This window comes from Triturus cristatus, chromosome 9 (genome assembly GCF_964204655.1).
Source record: "Triturus cristatus chromosome 9, aTriCri1.1, whole genome shotgun sequence".
In the NCBI taxonomy this organism is placed as follows: Eukaryota; Metazoa; Chordata; class Amphibia; order Caudata; family Salamandridae; genus Triturus; species Triturus cristatus.
The window spans coordinates 1,155,384,364-1,155,407,946 of NC_140592.1; the positions used below are offsets into that span (position 1 = coordinate 1,155,384,364).

The 23,583-nt window shown below is 51.2% G+C and overlaps 1 long non-coding RNA gene across 1 annotated transcript in view; it reads right to left on the minus strand.

Moving 5' to 3' along the window:
* Positions 1-23,583, minus strand: part of LOC146799547 (uncharacterized) — a 131,339-nt gene that overhangs the window by 26,092 nt on the left and 81,664 nt on the right. Inside the window, exon 4 of the long non-coding RNA XR_014968940.1 lies at positions 10,874-10,925. This is a non-coding gene — a long non-coding RNA (uncharacterized LOC146799547). The remainder of the gene's footprint in view (positions 1-10,873; positions 10,926-23,583) is intronic.

Below are 23,583 nucleotides of genomic sequence, written 5' to 3' on the forward strand. Positions count from 1 at the left end.
TGTAGGCGTATGGATGAATATGCCAGGTTACACCTGTGAAGATGGAGCAGATAGCATATGATGTGCTGTATGGATGCATCTAAAGGGTTGATTGTATTGTTACGGCAGTAAATTACAAATCTTTTCCACTTTGCGGCATAGCATGCTCTAGTGGTAGGACGTCTGGCTTCCATGATAATGTTCATGCAATCAGGGGGAAGGTTAAGGTATCCAAATTCTAAGATTTCAGGAGCCAGATCGCAAGGTTGAGCTGAGCTGGGTCCGGGTGCCTGATTTCTCCATGGTTCTGGGTTAGGAGGCATGGGGACAGGTGCAGTTTTTGATGTGGCACCACCGATAGCTGTAGTAGTGTGGTGTACCACGGCTGCCTGGCCCATGTTGGGGCTACCAGAATGAGTGTGAGGGAGTGCTGTTGTAGCTTCCTTACCACTAACGGAATTAGTGGGAGAGGTGGAAAGGCGTATGCAAATCTGCCTGACCAGTTCATCCATATCGCATTGCCTTTGGACAATGGGTGTGGGTATCTGGCGGCGAAGCTTGGGCATTTTTTGTTTTCGTGGGTGGCGAAGAGGTCTATGTGAGGATGCCCCCACTTTTGGAAGAATGGGTGAAGAACTTGTGGATGCAGTTCCCATTCGTGTAGTTGTTGCGTTTGTCTGCTGAGCAGATCTGCCATGGTGTTTTGTACGCCTGGAACGTGCTGTGCCAGGAGAAAGATGTTTTGGGGAATTGCCCATCTCCATATGCTCTGGGCTAAGCGGGAGAGCTGGGGAGAGTGTGTCCCCCCCTGTTTTTGGATATATTACATTGCAGTCATGTTGTCTGTGCGAATGAGGACTGCTTTGCCCGAAATGTGTTTTTGAAAAGATTTTAGGGCTAGAAAGATCGCCAAGAGCTGCAGATGGTTGATGTGGAGCGATTTTTGTTGTGGCGTCCATAGACCTTGCATTGTGAGGTGTAAGAGGTGCGCTCCCCAGCCGGAGAGCGATGCGTCCGCTGTTAGAATCACCTGAGGAACCGGGTCCAGGAACGGCCGCCCTTTGGAAAGGTTTGTGGTGTTCCACCACTGCAGAGAGTGATGGGTGCGGCCGTCCACCAACACCAGATCCGTCAGCTGACCCTGGGCCTGGTTCCACTGTTGTGCTAGGCACTCTTGAAGTGGACGCATGTGGAGTCTTGCATGGGGCACTATGAAAATGCAAGACGCCATCATTCCTATGAGCTTCATAAACACTCTTGCTGGAAGAGAGTGTTGAGGAAGGAATGTTTTGCGCAAGGCTTGTATGCTTGCGATTCTGGCTGAGTTTGGATAGGCAATACCTTTGGAGGTGTCTATAGTGGCCCCGAGATATTGCTTTGTGTGAGATGGTATGAGGTGGGACTTTTGGTAGTTCACCGTGAAGCCTAGCTGGTGGAGCAGTTGGATGGTGCTGTTTGTATGTTGCACACATTGGTCGTTGGACGCGGCTTTTATCAGCCAGTCATCTAAGTAAGGGAAGACGTGAATATGTTGACGTCTGAGGTGTGCTGCTACTACCGCTAGGCATTTGGTAAACACCCGTGGTGCGGTGGTGACCCCGAAGGGGAGAACCGTGAATTGGTAATGCTGACCGTCCACCACGAACCTGAGGTACTTCCTGTGAGAAGGGTGTATTGGAATGTGAAAGTATGCGTCTTTCAGATCCAAGGTAGTGAGAAAGTCTCCCTGACAGAGGAGCGGGAGGACTTGTTTTAGGGTGACCATGTGGAAATGGTCTGAATGTATGTAGGCATTTAGAGGCCGGAGGTCCAGAATGGGCCTCAGGGTCCCGTCTTTCTTTGGTATTAAGAAATACAGAGAGTAGACCCCTAGATTTTGCTGATTGACGGGGACCTGCTCTATAGCGTGTTTTTGGAGGAGGGAGAGCACCTCCTGTTTGAGTAGTGTGGAATGTTCTTGAGACATTGGACGGTGCCTTGGTGGGATATTGGGTGGGGTAGATGTTAGCTCGAGACAGTACCCTGACCGAATAATTTGGGTCACCCATTTGTCCGATGTTATGGACTCCCATGCGTGGATAAAGTTTTGCAGTCTGCCCCTGACCGGAGTGGGATGGTCTGGGGGGAGGGAAGGGGAGTCATTGTGCGGGCGGGGTGGCAGAACGGGTGGTGTTAGTTTTGCCCCTGCCCTTATTGTTGTTGCCTCTGTAACCACCCCTTTGGTAGCCCTTTGAAAAGGTATTTTGAGGAGGGGACTTGTAGGAGGTAGAGGCGCTATCGGTGGAGTAGCCTCTGCCTGTGCTACGAAAGGATGAGCGTCGAAAGGAGCGTTTAGGGGCCTGTGATTGTAGTGCCCCCATAGACTTTGCTGTGTCTGTGTCCTTTTTCACCTTTTCTAACGCTTCGTCCACCTTTGGCCCAAAGAGAATTTGTTGGTCAAAGGGGTGATTTAGTATGGACGCCTGGACTTCAGGCTTGAACCCTGAGATCCTGAGCCAGGCAGGACGACGAAGCAGGACACTAGTATTTATGGCTCTAGAAGCAGTGTCAGCTGCATCGAGGGCACACTTAATGGAGGTGTTAGTAATTAGTTTACCCTCCTGTATTAGTTCATGAGCCTTGCGTTTGTGTTTTTCGGGGAGGTGCTGCATAAGAGCCTCAAGCTCGTCGTAGTGTGCTCTGTCATAGCGCGCAAGTAGCGCTTGTGTATTTGCAATGCGCCACATGTTTGCAGCTTGGGAGGCGGTGCGTTTGCCAGACGCGTCTAGAAGTTTGGATTCTTTATCTGGCGGTGGGGCTTCTCCTGAGGACTGGGAGTTAGCCCGCTTTCTAGCTGTGGACACAACTAGGGAATCTAAGGGAGCAGGGCCCTTAATGTATGCAGGGTCTGTGGGTGCCGCCTTGTACTTTTTTTCTATTCTAGGGTTCAATACCCTGGCCCTGACAGGGTCTTTGAACACCTCTGCAGCATGCTTGGTGACACCTTTAAGCATGGGCAAGATAGATGTGGACTTGCCCTGAATGTCAAATGTATCCAGTAGGAAGTCGTCTTCCACTGGTTCACTATGCATTTCCACCCCATGGTAGTGTGCTGCTCTCTGCACTAAGTGGTGAAACCTTAAGGAGTCCTCTGGAGGAGACGGCCTGGATGGGTATAGGTCGTCCTGAGGCATATCCGGTATGTCAGGGTTTTGGTAGTCTTCCCATGGGTCTGGGGTCCCCGGTGGAGTGGGGTCCATTGGGGCGTCCGCCGGGTCATAATCTGGATCCCCGTAATCCGGATCTGGGGACGGGGTCGGGGAGTGATGAGGTAAGGGTGGCGGAGACCTGGGAGGGGGAGGGGGTGGAGGAGGTGGAGGAGGAGGTAGTGGGGAGGGTACTCTGAGAGGAGAAGTAGCAGAGTCCTTCCGCTTGGGTGGTGGAGGAGGAGCCGGAGTGTCAAGACGTCTTTTTTTGATAACTAAAGTCAATAGCCCAGTCTTTGGATCTTTAAATAGAGTCTTTTGCAAAGGGTCTGGTGTAAACAGATCCAGTGGCGCCGAATCGTCCGCTGGCGCCGATGGTTTCGGAGCCGAGGGCTTCGATGGTTTCTGTGCGCCATGCTTTTTTGGAACCTCCGTTTTTTTCGGCGTCGAAGGATGTTTCGGCGCCGGAGCGTCGGTGCCGACAGATTTGTGTTTGGTCGGCACCGAGAGTCCAGGCTTCGGCACCGGTGGCTTCGGAGTCGAGCTGGGTATCACTTTCTTCGGTGCCGGATGGTGTTTTTCGGCACCAGGCGTCGGCTGGCTCGAGCCCGAGCTGCCGTGAGACTTCTGAAGCTTCGACACCGGGCCCGAAGCTGGGGTGATAGAAGCTGTGTGCTTGGTTTTACCCAGGCCTGCAGGCGAGGGTGTAACCTGAGTCTCTTTGGTTTTGGGCGCGGGGGTGGGAGGGGGTACAGTACTCACGACCCGCTGCGCCGGTGTGATGTCCTCCACGTCGGAGTCGTCGGCCTCGGAAGCGCTGACGACGTCGTCCTCCTGCTCGGTGTGTAGTTGCCCCGAAGCTTCGGCGTCGTCTCCGAAGATGTCCGGTGGAGCTGCGGTCGATGAGTGCGCCATGGTGCGTCGAGCTCTTCGATCCCGGATGGTCTTTTTTGATCGAAAAGACTTACAGGCGGGGCAGTCTCTAGCCTCGTGTTCTGGAGAGAGGCAAAGGTTACACACCTGATGGAGGTCGGTGTGGGGAAATTTAGACCCACATTTTGGGCACTTTTTGAACGGAGTCCTTTCCATCGGCCGGGACCGAAGTCGAGGAGGGCCCGAAGGCCGGTGCCGATGTACTGAATGGAGAAAAGTGCCGCTTCGAGAGATGAAGATATGATGAAGAAACTCGAAGAACGAGGATTTTCCGTCGAGGCTGGAACCGTAGAAGTTCGAAGCCGGAGCACGAAGTATCACATCCGAGCCCGATGGCAGAAAAAAACAATCTGAGGATGGAGCCGAAGCCCATGCGCAGTACGGACCGAAGGAGGAGTCACCGAACTCGTGACTTCCAAAGACTGTCCAAAGAACAAAAACAAACTGCAAACATCCGGGCCAAACACCAGATGGCGATCTATGCTAAGTGTACAATCTGTAGCTCATATGCCTCGAACACTATATTTTTGAAATGGTGTATTACAGTGTTGGACAAGTTACTTACATTCGGTAACGCGTTATCTGGCAGAGAGATGATATACCCGCAGATTTCTTACCTTTGAACTTCCAGGCGTCGGACTGGATCCAGAAGATTTTTGATAGCAGTACCCCTGCACACCGATAGGTGGCGTTGGTCGACTCTGCGTGGCATCGGGTTTGTCATCATTGTGACATCCGATTAATCTATATAGGCGCCACCTCAGTGGACTGACGTCAGCACTTTTCATGACTTTCCATGCCAGAAGCGTAGGCCATGAAGTGACTGACTGGTGTGCCAAAAACTAGGGCCCTGAAGGGGGAACAGCCCCGACACTAAACCAATCCGCAGTGCGGGGAGGATGGTTGGGTCAGTAAGGAATCTGCGGCTAGATCATGTCTCTACCAGATAAGGCGTTACCGAAGGTAAGTAACTTGTCCATCTGATAGAGACATCTAGCCACAGATTCCTTATCTTTGAACAGATACCCAAGCAATACCATCCCCGGAGGAGGAACTGCGGAAAGGTTTTAGACTAAGAAGTCCTGCAAGACAAGAGCGGCCAAAGAGGCCCTACCTGCGGACCTGAGAACCCAGGCAGTAGTGTATGGCAAACGTATGCAGAGATGCCCACATGGCCGCTTGGCAGATGTCAGTAACCAGACACCACACTGAAGAGAGGTGGTGGATGCCTTCGTCCTGGTAGAATGGGCCATAAGACCATCAGGAGGTTGTTTCTTTGTCAAGGCGTCCAAACGAAACTCTTTAGTGCGATCAAGGTAGACAGATAACGCTCTTTTTGGGTCTAGACGGTAGAGACACTACTTTTCCTTGGAAGGATGCAGAGGTGCATAGAAAGTGGGCAAAGTAACAGATTGAGCCAGATGGAAAGGTGTTACTACTTCGGCAGAAAAGATGCCCTAGTGCGGAACAGAACGCTACTTTGTCCGGACAACCAGTCAGGTAAGGAGGCTGAGATGACAGTGCCTGCAGTACACCCACCCTCCTGACAGAAGTTATTGCCACTAAAAAGGCTGTTTTGATAGCGAGCAGACAGAGGGGACAATTGTACAGAGGTTTAAATTGTGCACACATCAGAAAGGTAAGGACCAAATGAAGATTCCACTGGGGTATAATAAAAGGCAAAGGCAGAAACAGATGGGTAAGCCCCTTCAAAAATCTCTCTACAAAGAGGTGATTTCAAAATTGATGGCTGATCTGACAGGTGAAGAAAGCAGATATGGCCAAAAGATAGCCCTTCATAGTGCCCAGAGCAGAGCCCTGCTGGGCCAAAGAGAGAATAAAAAGTAGAACATCGGACAGGGAAGCAAAGGGTCATCAGATTGTTCTGTAGAAAGGTTTGCCATCGGCAGGCGTATGTCGACTTAATGGTGGGACACCTGGCTGCCAGAATAACCTCACAGACTTCGTCAGGAAGGTCAAAAGCTGTCAACTGTCGCAGCTCAATCTCCACGCAAGGAGGCAGAGAGTGGAAAGGTTTGGGTGGAGGATCCTCCCCTGCTGCTGCAACAGAAGATCCCCCCCGAACAGGCAGCCTAAACGGAGGATTGGTGCTCATTTGCAGAAGCTCTCCATGCCCAGCCCGGAGCCACAAGGATGACTTGGGCCTGGTCGCTCCTGATCTTCATGAGCACCCTGAGCAGGAGTCGTATGGGCTGAAAGGCATTTAGGAGGCCTGTGCTCCCACTCGTGATGAAAAGTGTCACCGAGAGAGTCTCACCTAGGAAACTCCACTCAAAACTGCTGACAGTGCGCATTCTCTTCGAAGTCTGATAGATGTAACCAAGGATCAGTCCACTGTTGAAAGAGACCTTGCACAACCTCCGAATGGAGATGCCACTCGTGAGCCGCAAGGCACCGGCGGCTGAATTAGTCAGCTCTGGCGTTCAAAGCACCGGCCAGATGTTGAACCACCAGGAAAATGCCCTGTTCCAGACAAGTCCAGAGACGCAGGGCCTCTTGACAGAGGGTCCACAGAGAATGGTTGCCTCTGACCCAATCGCGATTTGTCAGCCACCACTGCAGGTGGTTCGCGGTTCACTCCGAAATCTGAACTAGGTAGGCGAGATTCCCCCAACGCTGTACCCATTGGAAATTCAGGTCCCACTGCAGAGCCCGCATTTGCAGAATGCAGTAGGCCATTAGGCCCAACAGCCTCAGAGTCATTCTCACCGAAATCCAGGATAGAGGCTGAAACATCGGCATCATAGCCTGGACTCGAGAGAATAAGCCAGAAACTGCTAAGTGCCCAGAATTGCTCTGATAAAAGTGAGCATCTGAGAGGGAGTCAGGTGTGACTTCAGCACGTTGATTATGAACCCCAGCGAATGCAGAATGTTCGCCATAGTCTGGAGGTGGAAACTACTGCTTGGGAAGGTCTAGGGTGGGACAAAGCCTCAGTCCTTCATTGGAACCAAAAATAGCGAGAATAGCAACTACAGCCTATTTCTGGCCCAGGGCCAAGAGTGTTGACTTCCTCACAGAGTAAGGCAAGGTGATTCTCCGGCAGCCGATCGTAAGTTGGAGGCATGGAGGAAGACAGTGTCCAAGGGGAGGGAGTAGCCCCTTTGGACTATTTGCAGCACCCACCTATCCGAGGTGATATCTCGCCAGTGGTGGAGGATATGGCATAGCCTGCCGTCAGCTGGGTGTCAATGATCCTGAATGATCGGTCTAGGAAGGGTTTGTCGTGGAGTAGGGGGTTGTGGCTCAATCTGACTTCTGGCCACCTGACCTGCGAGGTCGGGGTGAACTGCATCTACGGCCCGCAGAGGTTGTTGGTCTTCCGGGGTCCTCTGGCTGGAATAGGATTGGCGCGGTTGGAAGCCCCTTCCATGGCCACGAAAGGGGTGAAAGGCAGTCACAAGCCAGGATGAGGTGGCTGTAGGCCGCAAGTCCTTGAAGCGCTCAAGCGCTGCATCTGCCCTGTCTCCAAAGAGACGGGAGCCATAAAAGGGCATGTCCATGAGGTTAGCCTGAGCTTCCCTCAAAAAGCCAGACGTCCTCAGCCAGGCGGTGCGCCTAACGGCCACTGTTGAGGAAATGGCTCTGCCCAGCAAGTTTATCGTGTCTAAGCCCGTCTGTAACTGCTTGGGACAGGAGAGCCTGGTCCTCTGGGCAGCACTTGTGGAACCATTTCCCATAGAGAATGAGAGTAAGGGCTCAAGAGGCATGCAGTGTTTACCGCCAATGCTAGGCTTGTGGAAGAAAATATCTTCTTACTGAAGCTGTCCAGCCTTTTGGATTCCCTGTCCGGAGGTGCAGAAGGGAACGCGCTATGAGAAGTGGAGATTTGGACAACCAAGCTCTGTGGGGTTGGGTGGGAAGAGAGAGAAGCTGGGTTGCCCGGTGCAGGGCGGTGGGAAATCGTTCTGTTCACAGGAGCCCCTCTGCTGGGTTTGGACCAGGTGACCAGAAGTACATCAGTCTAGACCTTGTTGAAGGGCAGCAAGGGTTCCGAGGAGGAGACACCAGCCTGCAGGACCTCTGTCAAGACATTTGTATGGACTGCCACTGTAGGTCCAAGACCTCCGCAGCCCTGTGCACCACACTTGCAAATGAAGCTCTCTCCTCCAGAGCCAGGTTAAGTGGGAGACAGCATGCCAGAATCTGGAGAAGTGTCCATACCACTGGTATCACCCAGGTCCTCATACCAGTTCAGGTCTTAATTGGGTTGCGGGATTTATAGGGATCCTAATCTTCATCATCCATGCCAATCCCTTCAGAATAGGGCAGCTGTACGGTTGTCGGTGCTAGTCTCTGCGTTGGTGGATGCCCGACTGGGCCCGCCTCAGCTGGAATGACAATGGGGGAGGTGCCGCAGGTGGGTGCCAGCGATGCAGAGGGCCTTGGCGTCGGATGTGGCACCGGGGAAGGTTGCAGAGGTATGACCAGCGCTGGTCCAGATCCAAGAGGAGACCGCAGGGCTGTGGCAAAAGCCAGAGGCACGAAACTCACAGGATATCCTTTAGCTAAGCCTACCGGGCTCTAAGGCGCATCTGCAGGGTCAGGCTCCCCAACTATGATGCACATGGCGTTAAAATATTTTCAATTGGGCAGGGTAACTCCCAGCTCCAGAAAGGGAGGAAAACGCGGAGTAGACCCAGGTACCCGCTCTGAGGAGTGGGCCTCAAATGCCAAAGCTCCTCAGTCTTGTGAGGGAAGGGACGAAGTCAACCCATGCTTCAGCTTCTTGTGCTTTTTAAGGTGCATCTTACCTTATCGCAATGACTTGAAGGAACAAGACTTCGACCCCCCCCCGGAGCGGTGCTCAGACCTTTTTCTCGACCAAGATCGACGAGGTGACCTCCGTGGCACCAGGCTACGATCAGATGTAGGGACTGTTCCTTCAAAGCCTTCAGCGCCATGGCCCGGCAATCAGAGCACCACTTAGTCTCATCGTCACGTTCTAGGCACCAGAGATGCTTCACATGGGGGTCCGTGACCGACATGGTGAGGTGACAAGCGCTGCACGGCCTGAACCCAGAGGTCTTCTCACTAGAAATTGCTGCACACCAAAAGGAGTCGACAAAAAGTAGAAAAAAAAGTCTGTCAAAAAGTGACAGGGGGTAGCTCTCTTTTGATCTGCATTGGCTGGCGTGAAAAGTAAAGAACTGACAGCGTGCCGGGTGACGCCTATATAGATGACACGGACGTCACGACTATGCCTATGAAGTCACATGGATTTCACCAACACCACCTATCGGCACACAGGGGTTCTGCCATAAAAAAATCTTCCGGATCCAGCCTGACGCCTTGAAGTCCAAAGGTAAGGAATCTGCAGCTAGGTGTCTCTATCAGATGTACATTTTAAAAAACATTTATGTTTATTTTTTTATGCAATGTGGTGCTTCATAGGCTGTACCTTGGAACTCTAACATTATATATAAACACACACACACGCGCACACACACACTTACAATTAGTTTTCCCTACCTATTATCACTTTCCTAAAGGGGTAATAGGTAGGGAAAAGTACTTACCTATATTAAAGGCCCCAAGCCATTACATGGACAAGGTGGCCTTAAAACAACAAGGCTGCCTTAAACTTTTGTAAAGGCAGTCATTATCCAATCAGATAATTGATAATTACATGTCATCGGCATTTACTGCGATAGTTCCGCAAAATTTCAATAAATTACACAAACGTACCGCAGTCACAGTTATCAGAAACTCTGATTGCCTTATAACTTGAAAAATACTTATCTGAAGTTGCCCAAAAGGATCATCTGCGCACCATAAATAATCTGCCAAATTTCATGTAAATCAGTTCAGCCGTTTTCATGCTACATTGAATACAATAGTCTATGGAAAAAGTATTGGGGCAATGGAGAAAACCACCCCTCCACTTACTTTCGGGGAGCACCGGGTGCCGATGGTAAGAAGATAGGAAATGCCGACAAACCTGGAAGAAAACTGAGAAAAAAGACTATCGGGCAGAGGAGGGGCTTGAACTGAGACACATCACAAACCGTGAGAAAAGACTTCTTTGTTTTGGTATGGGGGGGGGGCGGCTACATCTTCAAAATGACAGCTGGTTGAAGGGAGAGGCGCATAATTGAATCCCGAAGAGACGCCAGCAAGGAATGAAGGCGTGAAAAGAGGGCCACAAGGGAGCACCGGAGGAAGAGACGACCTGGAGTATTGGGAACGTGTGGAGGCCATTGAGGAAGAGTCTGAAGCTCAGACGAGCGATGTCGGAAATCCCAAAGAGTTCCAGGAGACATGGTTGGATGAGTGGTGGGTGCTGCCGGAGGACGCCTACTAGCCGGCCACAACTCAGCATGTGGCAGCACTTTGAGCGCAACAGGGAAGAAGGGGCGCTAATACAATCATGGGGAACAGACAGGGTTTGTTGAAAGGGGAAGGAGAGCACTAAAGTCATTGTAAATGTGTCTAATTTATTCTGAAAATGGACGCAGGTGTGCACTATACTGTCATGACATGGTGTTTTCCCTATGTTGCGTGTAATGGCCCGAGTTTTGCCACCTTACACAAAGGAAGGAATCTCTTTATAAATATGCCTGGATCCCAAAAACTATCTTGTTAGTGGACATGCGGGTTGTGACAAGGGAAAGGGGCCGGACTTGGGACACAAGACCAACCCTGATATATTCGGAAGGAGAACACCTTGCTGTATGGGTGTTTAGTTAATCAAGCACGGCTGTGTTGGTGAAGGGAATAAAGCCAACCTGTATTAGTCAGATCATAATATTTACCGTCCTTTCCCGTTTTTCTTAGGTAACTGGCAGTGACAGCCTCCTTGAAGACCTACAGAGAAGGAGAGAAAACCTGCATCATCAAAACCGTCCTCTATCAGCAGTCTGGAAAAAGCACCCTTGATATCCTCAATAATTGTTAATTCATTTCGGTGATAATAAAATATCAGGATTCGCAAATCACCAAAGCCTCCGCAAACACATATCCGCCCATTCCTCCTATATGCAACAAAATGGAAAAGTGATCTAGCATTGAGCTACACAAATTAGTATATGGAGGACATGATAGTTGGCCACTTTAGGTTTCATATGTAGCACAATACTGTATATGTAAAGTCTCAGAATTACTACATGAACTAAAAGACATTTACGGCCACGTGAATATGTAAATTAATAAACAAAAACAATAGATAAAAATAGTTACATTAAATCTGATTGCCACTGTAGTTATAATTCCAAGAGATGGGAGTTACTCTGATTTTTGTTCCCTAATAACTTTCCACCCATTTGAAGAATCACCACAAAACTTCAGACCTATAGCATTTTCTTTTTGGTGAATCCGCACTGATGCAAGCAGGGGAACAGAACAGATTGCTCCCGCACAGAGGGAGCAACATAAACCGCTTTTGCCTTCGGGCAGGAGCAATGCCAGTTCCTGCACCATGCGAGGAGCTATCTGGGGTTGTGGAGGCATTAAGACTCCCCAGCGGCCCCAACATGTGCTAAGTGGGTGCCCTGGGTGGCCACTGGGGCACCCACCTATCACTGATGTGAGCCCTGGGGAGAGGGGGGGGGGGGGCACACGGCCCACCCCTTAATCAGTATATTTGGCACAGGGGGATGGGCTCCTTGGGGGCAAAGGAGGCTCTGGAGGGGGCCGCACACCCCCTTCCCTTATTAAATGGACTGGGCTCTATTAAGGCCCTGAGATGTGAGCTGCATGCTCTCTTCCCCAGTTTAATTGTATTTGGCCCTGGGGGATAGGGTTCCCGGGCATTTTAAGACTTCGGAAAGGGAGGGACCACACGGACTCCCTCCCATTTTTATTGGAACTGACCCCGGGAATTGGGTCCTGGGGCCAATTAAGGGCCAGGGAGAGGCTAGCACACCTCCTCCCCTTAATATATATGTGTTTTGGCCCCTGGGTATGGGGTTCCCGGGACCGAAGGCCAACCAATTCTGTGCATGCTAAAAGCTGTTCATGGTGTGGGGTTTGGCCACAGGGTCTGGTGACAGGCCAAGTACTGTGGCTAACTTCCTGTGGTGCATGGCCAAAGGCAGTGCACAGCATGGGTTTGGCTGCCTGTGGGGAGTTGGGAATTGCAGCCAGGCTACATCCACATGACTAAAGGCTGTGCGCAGCAGGAAGGTTGGCTGCATCCGTTGGCTGCTTGCATGGAGTTGGACACAGGGCCTGGCTGCAGCCATGCCCTTTGACCAACCCCACGTAAAATCGAAAGGCCATGAACAGCGGGGGGTTGGCTGTCTCAAAGTGGGTTGGCAAGAGGCCAGGCACTTTTTTCAACTCTCCTGTGCACAGTCGAAGTTGATAACTTGAATCTAGGGAACACCCTTGCCAAACACAAGTGTTACTCAAACAATACACCACTGATTCACCACACTGTTAACCAGCAGAAAAAAATATGCCCAAATGCAGTTTTACCCCTTGTTAAATTCTGATAGGTTTGACATGCAATTTGACGAAATGTAACTAAAGGTGCAATCTTTATCGTAACGGGTGCAATTAAACTTGCATCAATTGTAATTGCAATCCTTGTGAAAACAGGTTTTTGCGCAGGGATCCAAATTTAACAGGCCACGTGTAATCAGGCCCCTAGGCCCAACAAGACCCATCCTTGTCCCAATGAGTTCCAATTTCTACATGAAACCAAAGTCAGTCCTACTGGACAATAGGACATCACCTTTGATCAATATGCTGAGGAAACATACTGGTCCTTAAAGAGGTGTTGGCATCGGACATATATATTGCCTAAGACATTGACTCGACCCTACCCAAACCTGAATGTCTTTTGTCTACATCAAACTTAATCCAATTATAAATAGAGTTAATTCTCAAAAATATGCAAGCTCTAATCCCAGATAAAAGAATAATATAATGTGCAGCTGGCAGACTCCATCCTTCCCTCTCCAACAATACGAAGTCTGTCCATACCTTTCACTCAAAGAGCAAGTGAAAACAGGAGATTCCCTTCGGAACACGCATCACCAAAGCAAATAGGTCTCCTCTCAAAGGTGTTATTTGAGGTGTCTTGGCTCTACCAATGTGTGTTGCTGATGCTAAACAGCCTCAATAAAAGGGAAAAAAACACTTTTTGCTGATAATGTTAGCATCAGGGGGTTGGGAAGGCAGGACGACCTCAAAATGGTCCTAATGGCATTATGTATGAGGGCACAAATGTGCACATACGCCATGATGCTGACACAGTCTTTTTTGCCTCGTTTAAAAGCATCTTTCCAAAACAAAGGCCGGAGCTCATAGCGCACTGACAGGAAAAAGGTAGTTCCCTGAATGTAAGCAGTGGAAGGATGCATTATGTTCTAGGGAAAGGACAAACAAAAGAAGAGAAATGGGAAAACCCTTAATCAGAAGCAAGCATATGGGATAGACAAGTAAGCCAGGACAAAAACAGCAAAGACAACTGATCATGAGCAGTGGGCTCGCCAAAAACATACACAAAATTGGTATTGTACACAATAGGTCTTTTGACAACACATAGCTAAAAGCAGTCTATAGGAAGGCTAACAAATAAGAAAACAAGACTCATACTGCTATGCTCCACATTTAAAGTACACTTCCCACTGATGGGAAATTGCCCCCCACATTCTAGTCCTTTAAGACCATATTTAAAAATAAAATAAAAAGTTCCTCTTTTCCTGGTATGCCCCGCAAACTCAGAAACCCTGAATGGATTCGGGGTAAAACAGCTTTCAGGAAGCGGACGTGTCTGAGGTGGCAAGGCCTCAAACAGCTCACTTAGCTCAAACTCCACCCAAAGGGTCCTAGCTCTCCAGGGCATAGCCTGACCAGGGAGTGATCTGGCTGCTGGGTAGCTCTGCAACAGAATCCAACATTAAAAGCAAGGTAGTTTGTCTAACAGGAAAGTGTGATGTATGTCCAATAGATCCACTGGCGACGGTTTCACACTGCAGATAGTGTGCACAGGGATCACCCTGCGTGAGGTTGACAGAGTGATCGTGCCTTGATGCAAGAAACATCCTGTAGCCAAGCATGCCCTGTAACCGTGTCATCTGAGTCAGAATTTAGGACCTGTTGTATGTTTGGAATCGGCCAAGCACTGGGGTGGGGGGGCAGGCAGGCAAATACAGTGTACACTTGTGCTCATTATGCAATTTGACATTTTCAGGCTTTGGCACAAATGAATTGACTTTTACTTAGAGCTACTCCACCTTCTGAGGATAATGGCACTTGCACTACTAGATATCGCAATATGTACCTAATGTATATAGTATATATTACGTGCCTAATCTTTCAAAAACAAAGCGGTCGCTTATAAGCCTGTGAACTAGGATGCTTATTAATCTAGTAATAATAATAATAAGACGAAATGAGTGGGATGTGATATGTATAAACTAGGACAGTAGTCAAGATAACAGTACAGTAAATTCTACACTGCATCCGACATCACAGCAGAAGGCAGTTAGTTGGCCCGCCGTTGTGCAAGCGGTGGACTCCGCCCTAGGCGAAGTGAACAATAATTACCTTCTGCCTCACCCCAGAGGTGCAGTCTTGGGGGGGTTTGGGCGGGGGGAGGGGGCTGAATAGCCCTAGTTTCCTCAGCCTACCTTCCAGGCAATACCGTTCACGGCTTCCCAGGTAGAGCTGGGGCAGATTACTCCGCAAGGCTCGTTCGGTCCGCTCCCACAGTCAGCGGCCCAATGTCTATGGCAGAGCCCATCGGCGTAGAGGCCGCGGATCCACATCAACCACTGCCAGGATGCTCAAGCACGAATGCTCAGCACAGGGAGCGCAGTGTTTATACAATAAAGGCCCGTGTGGGCCGCAACAGCGCCGAAGTGGAAGAAGAGCCCCCCGCAGCAGTTCAATGAGTCCAGTGCGCCATGAGTCTTTACCGTGTTTGCCAGGCTCTGCTGCAGCCAGTCAGCCCGGCCTGCCCGCATACTCCTCACCTCAGGCCACCAAGTCCACCCTGCCGCCCCTGGATCGCCGGCCGGGCTCACTGCAGCTTCGGTCACGGCGATAGACGGGGTCCAGTGCCACCGGCACTCAGCACGCCGCAGCAGGTGTCACCAGCAGCCGCGGCTGGTGGGGGCCTCAATATGGCGTCGCCCAGGCCTGCAGGTTCTCAGTGTCTTCTCGCCACAGCGGCTCCAGTCTGTCTCGAACGCACCTTTTCTGAGCAGCTCGTGTATGCAGCCTCGTCCTTTCACTTGGGCACGCAGTAGTTGTGGCACTGGGAACCAGTGGGAAGAGGATTATTCAGGATGGAGTAGTTTCTTTTCTGTAACTCCAGTTCTGTAGTAGGGGTATCTCTGTGATAGTCATAATCTAGTGAATCGTCCCGCCCATGTGCGGGGACCCCGGAGCAATAAAAAATAATCTCTTAAGGTGTCAAATCATGCAGACCTGCATCCACCTTTAAGAGAGAATTTAATTTAAAGACAGATAATGCAGCCTATACCCACAGGCTACACTGTCCAGTACTTCAGCTAGAAAATTCCACCAACATCCACAAACAGCACTGCCTGTCCAGCTTTTCTCCATAAGGGAAAAAACCCTGCCTCTACCAGCAAAAGCCTCTGGAATGATAGAGAGGAAGGAATGGACAGACAAGCCCCATAGGCTGCCATTATGTGGCTCAGAACAGGATACTGTACCTTTAAGAAAACTTTCCAGAACTTTTCCAGTATCCCAGAATGCACAGCAGGTCCCTTTTACTTTCAGTTCTTTTTGAAGGCGTAGCACGCCAGACCTGTAGCATTCCTTACATTAACATTTATCTCTCCACCGGGGAGGAGGGCGGGCGCTTATGACTATCACAGAGATACCCCTACTACAGAACTGGAGTTACAGAAAAGAAACTACTCCTTCTGTAGTAGGGGATCTCTGTGTATAGTCATAATCTAGTGAATAGAATGGCAAGCCCATCCCCACACAAAAACGGCGGCGGAGAAGATACAAAACAATACCACTACTGCGCGAACAGATTTCGCAGCGAAGCCTGCCCAACCTGAGCATCAGCCCTGGCATCCGAGTCCAGACAGTAATGCGCAGCAAAGGTATGGACCGACTTACAAGTGGCCGCCTTGCAGATTTCTGCAATCTGAACATTACGCAGCAAAGCAGTCGTGGCAGCTTTGCCCCTGGTGGAATGAGCCTTAGGTTTACCCCCTAAGGTCTTATTAGCCTTTTGATAACACAATTGTATGCAGGACACAATCCACCGAGAGATGGACTGCTTAGAGGTCGCGAGACTGGTCCTGACTGATCCATAATTAATTGGTCTGACCTACGAATATCCTTGGTCTTATCAAGATAAAATTTCAACACCCTCCGAACATCCAGGGAATGGAGAGACCTTTCCGCTGGCGAAGAGGGATTCTGAAAGAACGTAGGTAAAGTTATGGTCTGGTTGACATGAAAATCAGAGATAACCTTAGGAAGAAATTTAGGGTGAGTACGCATAACAACCTTAGCAGCGTGAAATACAGTATAAGGTTCTTGACAACATAATGCCTGAAGTTCACTCACCCTGCGGGCCGATGTAATGGCCACTAGGAACGCCGCCTTCCAGGATAGGTGCTGCAACGAAGCCTTGTGAATGGGTTCAAAAGGCTCCTTCATCAGTCTGGACAGCACCACATTCAAGTCCCAGGAAGGCGAGGGAAGTCTGACAGGAGGAATCACTTTCTTCAAGCCTTCCAAAAAATCCTTGACCACAGGGATCTGAAAGAAGGAAGTCTGTGAAGGGCATTTCCTGTAAGCAGTCAAAGCAACCAGATGAACCTTAATGGAATGGAAATTAAGGCCGGACTGCGCCAAATGTAAAAGATATGGAAGGATGACATCTTCCTTACATGTCGTAGGGTCAAAGCTCTTGGACTTGCACCAGATACAGAACCTCTTCCACTTGTAGGCATAGGATGTCCTAGTGGAAGGCCGTTTAGACTCCTTCAGTATGTCCATACAATCTTCTGGTAGATTCAAATGACCATATTGCACTATCTCAGGAGCCATGCCGCCAAACTCAAAGACGAGAGGTTGGGGTGCACCATCTGCCCCCCGAACTGAGTGAGAAGGTCTGGCCTGCACGGCAGCCGTATGTGAGGAAGGAGAGACCGGTGAAGTAGGTCCGTGAACCACCACTGTCTAGGCCATTCCGGAGCAATCAGGATCATCCGAGCCCCTGACTGGGACAGTTTGATGAGCACCGCCGGAATCAGGGGAATGGGTGGAAAAGCGTACAGAAAGCTGTTCGACCAGTCGATCCATAGCGCATTCCCCAGCGTCCCCCGCTGGTAGTACCTGGATGCGAAGTCTCGGCATTTGCTGTTTTCGGCGGTGGCGAACAGATCTACGTCTGGAGTCCCCCACCTTGCGAAGACTTCTCCTAGTACTTCGTCGTTTATGACCCATTCGTGGTTTTCCTGAATCAGTCTGCTCAGTGCGTCCGCCTGAACATTCTGCACCCCTGGCAGATGCGTGGTCGTAATCGTCAGTCCTCGGGCCAGAAGCCAGTGCCAGATCGCCTGCGCCTCCTGCGACGGAGTGCGCGATCTCGACCCCCCCTGCTTGTTGAGGTAATACATAGTGGTTGTATTGTCCGTCTGTATCAGCAGCGAGTTGGTCTGGAAGGACGGAAGGAAGGCCTTCAGTGCCAGGAAGACAGCTCTGAGTTCCAGGAAATTGATGTGGTACGTCGATTCCAACGGGGACCACTTTCCTTGAATCTGCAATTCCCCGGAATGCGCTCCCCAGCCTTGGAGAGACGCATCCGTCACGACACTCTTCGTGGGAATGTCCTTGTGGAAGAGAACCCCCCTGAGGAGGTTCTCCGCCGAACACCACCACTTCAGAGACTGAAGAGCATGTAGAGACAGCCGTATCTTGTCGTCCCAAGAACCTGTCTTCTGATCCCACTGATCCTCCAAGCACTCCTGCAGTGGTCTAATGTGCAGCCGTGCGTGAGGCGTGAGGAAGATACAGGAGGCCATCGATCCCAGCAGTGAAGACACCTTCCTCACTGTCGTCGATGGAGCAGTCCTGAGCCTTCCGAAGGAGTGATAACCGTCTCTCTTCCAAAGGAGACACGCTTGCTGACCGCGTATCGATGGAGGCTCCCAAGTACTGAATGCACTGGTCCGGAGTCGGGACCGATTTGGACATGTTGACGTGTAACCCCAGCTTGTGCAAGAGAACGCACGTCCACCGGAAGTGTTCTTGCGCTTCCGAGAAGGATGAGGCCTTGATCAACCAATCGTCCAGGTACGGGTAGACAAACACCTTGTTCCTCCGCAGGTGTGCCGCCACCACCGCCATGCACTTCGAGAAGGTCCTGGGCGCAGACTTTAGCCCGAACGGCAGTACTGTGTATTGATAGTGATTGGCGCCGACTTGGAATCGCAGGAACTTCCTCTGCTTCCGTGCAATGGGCACATGGAAGTACACATCCTGTAGATCTATGGCACAGAGCCAGTCTCCCCGTTGCAGCTGAGGGTAAATCTGATGCAACGATAGCATGCAAAACTTCTCTCTGCGAATCCATTTGTTTGCTTGTCGCAAATCCAGAATGGGCCTGAACTCGTTCTTGTCCTTTTTGCGAACGAGGAAGAACCGAGAGTACAGACCTCTTCCCCTTTGAGACAGAGGTACCTCTTCTACCGCCTTTTTTCTCAACAAGATGTCTGCCTCCGCCTGGAGCTCTCGCAGCTGAAACTGAGAGCTTACCGGCGGAATCGCTGGAGGCGGGCTGATAAACCGAAGACTGTATCCATTGCAAACAATATTCAGCACCCACTTGTCTTGAGTAATTTTTCTCCACTCTGCCGGAAAAAATTGAATGCTTCCCCCCACTGGAGTGGGTAACGGTTGCAGGGGAAGTAGTCGCTCAGGGTCGAGACCCGGCCGGGCCCTTGGTAGTAGTAGCGGCCTGCTGGCCTCCTCTACCCTTCTGGCGTTTCTGGAAGGGTTTCCGGAACTGCTGCTGTTGGTGCTGCTGCTGTCCCGAACCCTGCCCACGCCCTCTGCCCGTAGACCCGAACCGTCTCTGGAACGGGTGCTTCTTCTTCTCGGCCCTTCTCCAACCCGACAGCCGTCGGGGTCTCCGCCTCCGTCTTCATGCGGGCCATCTCATCATACGCATGTTTACCAAACAGGGTTTCCCCCGAGAAGGGCAGATTGGCTACTCTGTGCTGAGCCTCTGGCTTGAGCGACGTCAGGCGCAGCCAAGAGTGACGCCTTTGGTGGACGCCATGACAGTAGGCGTGCGCCGCCAACAAGGAGACATCCGCTGCCGCACTGATGACCTGGTTCGAAACCAGCATACCCTCTCGCACCGTTTCCAGGAAGTCCTCCTTCCTGTCCCGAGGCAGCAGGTCCGCATACTGTTGGAGGGACTCCCACAGGGCCCAGTCGTAACGCCCCAACAGTGCCCCCGCACTCGCCGCCTTCATGGTGGTAGACGCGGTCCCACACACCTTCCTGCCCGCCGAGTCCAGCCAGCGGCTTTCATGCTGTTTCCTCGCCGCCGTCACGATGACAGAGTCCGGCTTCGGGTCCATCCTTAAAAAAGCAGGGTCCGAGTCCGGGGCCCGATACTTTTTCAGGAGCCGTGAGGGGGCGGATTTCGTCACCGCGGGAGTGAGGAACAACTCCAACGCGGGTTCCACCAGTCCCGGCACTAGAGGCAGCAGGGGGCGAGACAGGTGTTTTTTGTGTAGAGTCTCGAATATCACAGACGTCGTGGGTGTCGGCACCGTCACCGTGATTCCCAACTTGGCTGCACCCCTCAGCAGCACCTCCTGGAAGGAGACTAGATCGTCCACAGGAGACACCCTAGTCCCCGGTGAGTCCGACAGCGTCGGTGAGAAATCCCTGGCCGAGGACCGTGTGCGCGACCTGGACCTGTGCCTCCTATGGCGCCGTCTTGATGTTGACGACGACGACCGCCTATGGCTCCGCGACCTTCTCCTCCTGACGGAGCGGGAGCGCGACCTCCTCGGCTTCGGCCTGTCCGCCGGTCTAGCCGGGCCCGGCGACCGTGGATGTCGCGGCCTCGGCGTCCCCTGCGGTGGAGTCGGATACCTGGGCAGGGAGACCGACCGCGGCGGAACTGCACGTGGCCCCAACGGAGTGCGAGGTGGTATAGAACGAGGAGGGGGAGGTGGAGGCGGTGACGCAGGCGGTGGTGGTGGCGGTGGAGCAGGAGGAGTCGGTGGTGGTGGTGGTGGCGGAGGTGGCGATGGCGTAGGGATCCGAGGAGGTGTATACACCACGGAGTACACCGATCCCGGCGACTCCGTTCCCCTCTTACTCCTGGCGTCAGGGCTCCCCCTGCGCCGTCTTGAAGACGAACCCCTCTGCGATGTCGGTCGCCTCCTCAACGTCGATCGCCTCCTCGACGTCGATCGCCCCCTCGGCGGTGACCGTCGCCTCGACGTCGATCTTCTTGACGTCGATCTTCGTGACGTCGCTCTTCGTGACGATCGCCTCGACGGTGACCGCCGCCTCGACGCCGGGTGTCGGCTGGCTCGCGACGTCAAGGAGCCCCTCGACGGCGACCTTCTTCTCTTCGCCGACGGCGATCGGCGCTCTCCCCTCGACGGCGAGCGCCGACACCGGGCCTGATCTCGACACCGATGGCTTGACGGCGACGTCGACGTCGCAGAAGATGCCGATGTCGTCGACGGCTGCCTGTTCAGCTCCTTCGACGTCGCTTCTCCCCAGAGCCCTGGGGAGATGGCGAACAGACCGTAGTCATCCCCCTCGATGCCGCCGTCGACGCCTTCGACGTGGAGTGGGGACGCTTGCTGGTCTTCCTGCCCCTGGGGAGCCCCCCAGAGGCCTCAGCATGGGCAGAATCAGCCCCTCCAGACCCACCTCGTGCCTTCAGCCTTCTGTCCTCCAGGACCCGGAGCCTGATCTTCATCCTCTCTCTCAGGGTCCTGGCTGAAAAAGAGCGGCAGATCTCACACTCCTCAGGCACGTGGGACTGGGGAAGGCAGACGATGCACACCCTGTGTGGGTCTGACTTAGCCTTTTTCCTATCACAATCAGGAGACTTGTCGAACAAGCCAGGCATGCTGACAACACCAGAAGGAAAGGACTTTACTAACACTAAATCACTTGAAAAGTAACAAATAAACCCTTGAAAAGGGAGAGCTCAATGCTCCAGGGTCCTGCTAGCAGGAGCCGGAAAAAAGAACTGAAAGTAAAAGGGACCTGCTGTGCATTCCGGGATACTGGAAAAGTTCTGGAAAGTTTTCTTAAAGGCACAGTATCCTGTTCTGAGCCACATAATGGCAGCCTATGGGGCTTGTCTGTCCATTCCTTCCTCTCCATCATTCCAGAGGCTTTTGCTGGTAGAGGCAGGGTTTTTTCCCTTGTGGAGAAAAGCTGGACAGGCAGTGCTGTTTGTGGATGTTGGTGGAATTTTCTAGTTGAAGTACTGGACAGTGTAGCCTGTGGGTATAGGCTGCATTATCTGTCTTTAAATTAAATTCTCTCTTAAAGGTGGATGCAGGTCTGCATGATTTGACACCTTAAGAGATTATTTTTTATTGCTCCGGGGTCCCCGCACATGGGCGGGACTATTCACTAGATTATGACTATACACAGAGATCCCCTACTACAGAATTTAAGTTCAGCCGGCAGAGCCCCTCTATTGAGCGGTCATTTCGCTGTCAACACAGAAGCTGAATTCGATGCAAAGTGAGCGACGTGCCCTTGGTAGATCACTTCCAACTCAAAGGCCACACAGAGGATGATCTACACTGGCAGATGATCGTGGAGATCAAACCCCCACCGAGAGGTGCTGACATTTTGCTTCTGAACAAAGAAGAGCTGCATGAATTCCATGGACCAACAGTCTACATAACGGGCTAAACAGATCAGAGGACTTGACAACTCTGCTATAACCATCTATTTCTTCGTTGGACATTACAATTTCCTGGGAATAATGTAACGTTCTCTCTTAATATGGTGACTCTTTTCGTATTTTATTGGCTTGGTAGTTGAGATGTTACCTTTGAGCACTAACTTACTAGCTCCTGACAATTCTTGGGATTAACAGTCTCAATATGGATATACACACAACGGAACCAACCATTGTAATTTTATGTAAATGACACTATGTGGATACTGTCTTTTTGCCTACTTCAGTCTCTTTCCCCTACTAATTATTTTCCCCTCTTGACCTTCATCATGGATATATCAATTTCCCTCTTTAAGATGTTCGCCACCCTTACCACTCTGGGGCACAGTTTGTTTTTCCTTTTTTTGCCCCCTGATTATACATGCCTCGTCATGCCCACTTCAGGGCTTTTACTAGCGCTCTTCCACACACACTACTTGGAAGTACTGCCGCTTCAACCAAGAGCTGCACACAGCTGTTGCTCTCGACCCACGTTTTTCTGCTCCCACCCCGCGAATCTGTAACCTTTAGGAGACTTTATTCACCGGCGCTGTAGGTGGGAGCTGCTCACAGCAGCTGCTGCCTCCCTTCGGCTCTGCAAGCCATATGGCTACCGCATTTCGGTGCCACAGATTTCTGGCTGACTAGGTAAGACTAATTGCCACATGCGGCCACCTTAGTCTAACGACACAGTCTTTCTTCATCTTAGTAATTAATTCATGACCCTTTCAATCCCACCAACCGCACTGGACCTACCATCCTCCAGGACCTCGGTCTGCTCACATCGTGATCGCGCATGACAGACGCCATTAGCAACTGGTTGGTAAGGACAATCCATATGCCCCATCCTAGTGGGAATAGAGCCCACGTACATTGGGTATTTGCTCATACTTCTGCATTTGTTCCTTCCCAGTTTGATTGACCGGTTCCGCTGGTTGCCAGAACTGGCGCCCTCGCAGAAGCACCTATCTTGGGCATTGCAAATTTGTTTGCCTTGCCCCCAATCCCAATTGCATTGCTTCCTGTCACAGGTTAGCTACCTATTCTCGCAGTCCTGATATAGCGACCCACCCACTCCACCCACACAGCAGGGCAAGTTAATCACATGTGAGGCATGTTCCAAGGTTGCAAGAGCAGTTTTCTCACTCTCATAGTCTTTGGATGCACGTCACTCTTTCACATGTGGGCATGGTATGAGAGGCCACCCCTTTTCATCTTAACGGGGGGGGGGTGTATCCTCCGTGAATTTCTCTCAGGCATATATTCCAAGTCCTGATGATGGTCCTGAGGGATCGAAACGTCCACACTGAGTACCATGACTATTGCAAAAATTCTTTATTTTGATAAGGATTGCATTGGTACCTTATAAAAAACAAGCATTAAAAATGCAATAGGTCGCTCCTTTCATTAAGTTAAAGCCATTTGCTGCGCTATACAATACCATTAGCAAAGCAAATGGCTTTAACTTAATCAGAGGAGAGACCTATTGCATTTTCAATGCTTGTTATCTATTGGTTCATTGTTGTGTTATTCATCTGCCCACGGCAGCACACAGCATAAGGATATTTTTCAGGCCAC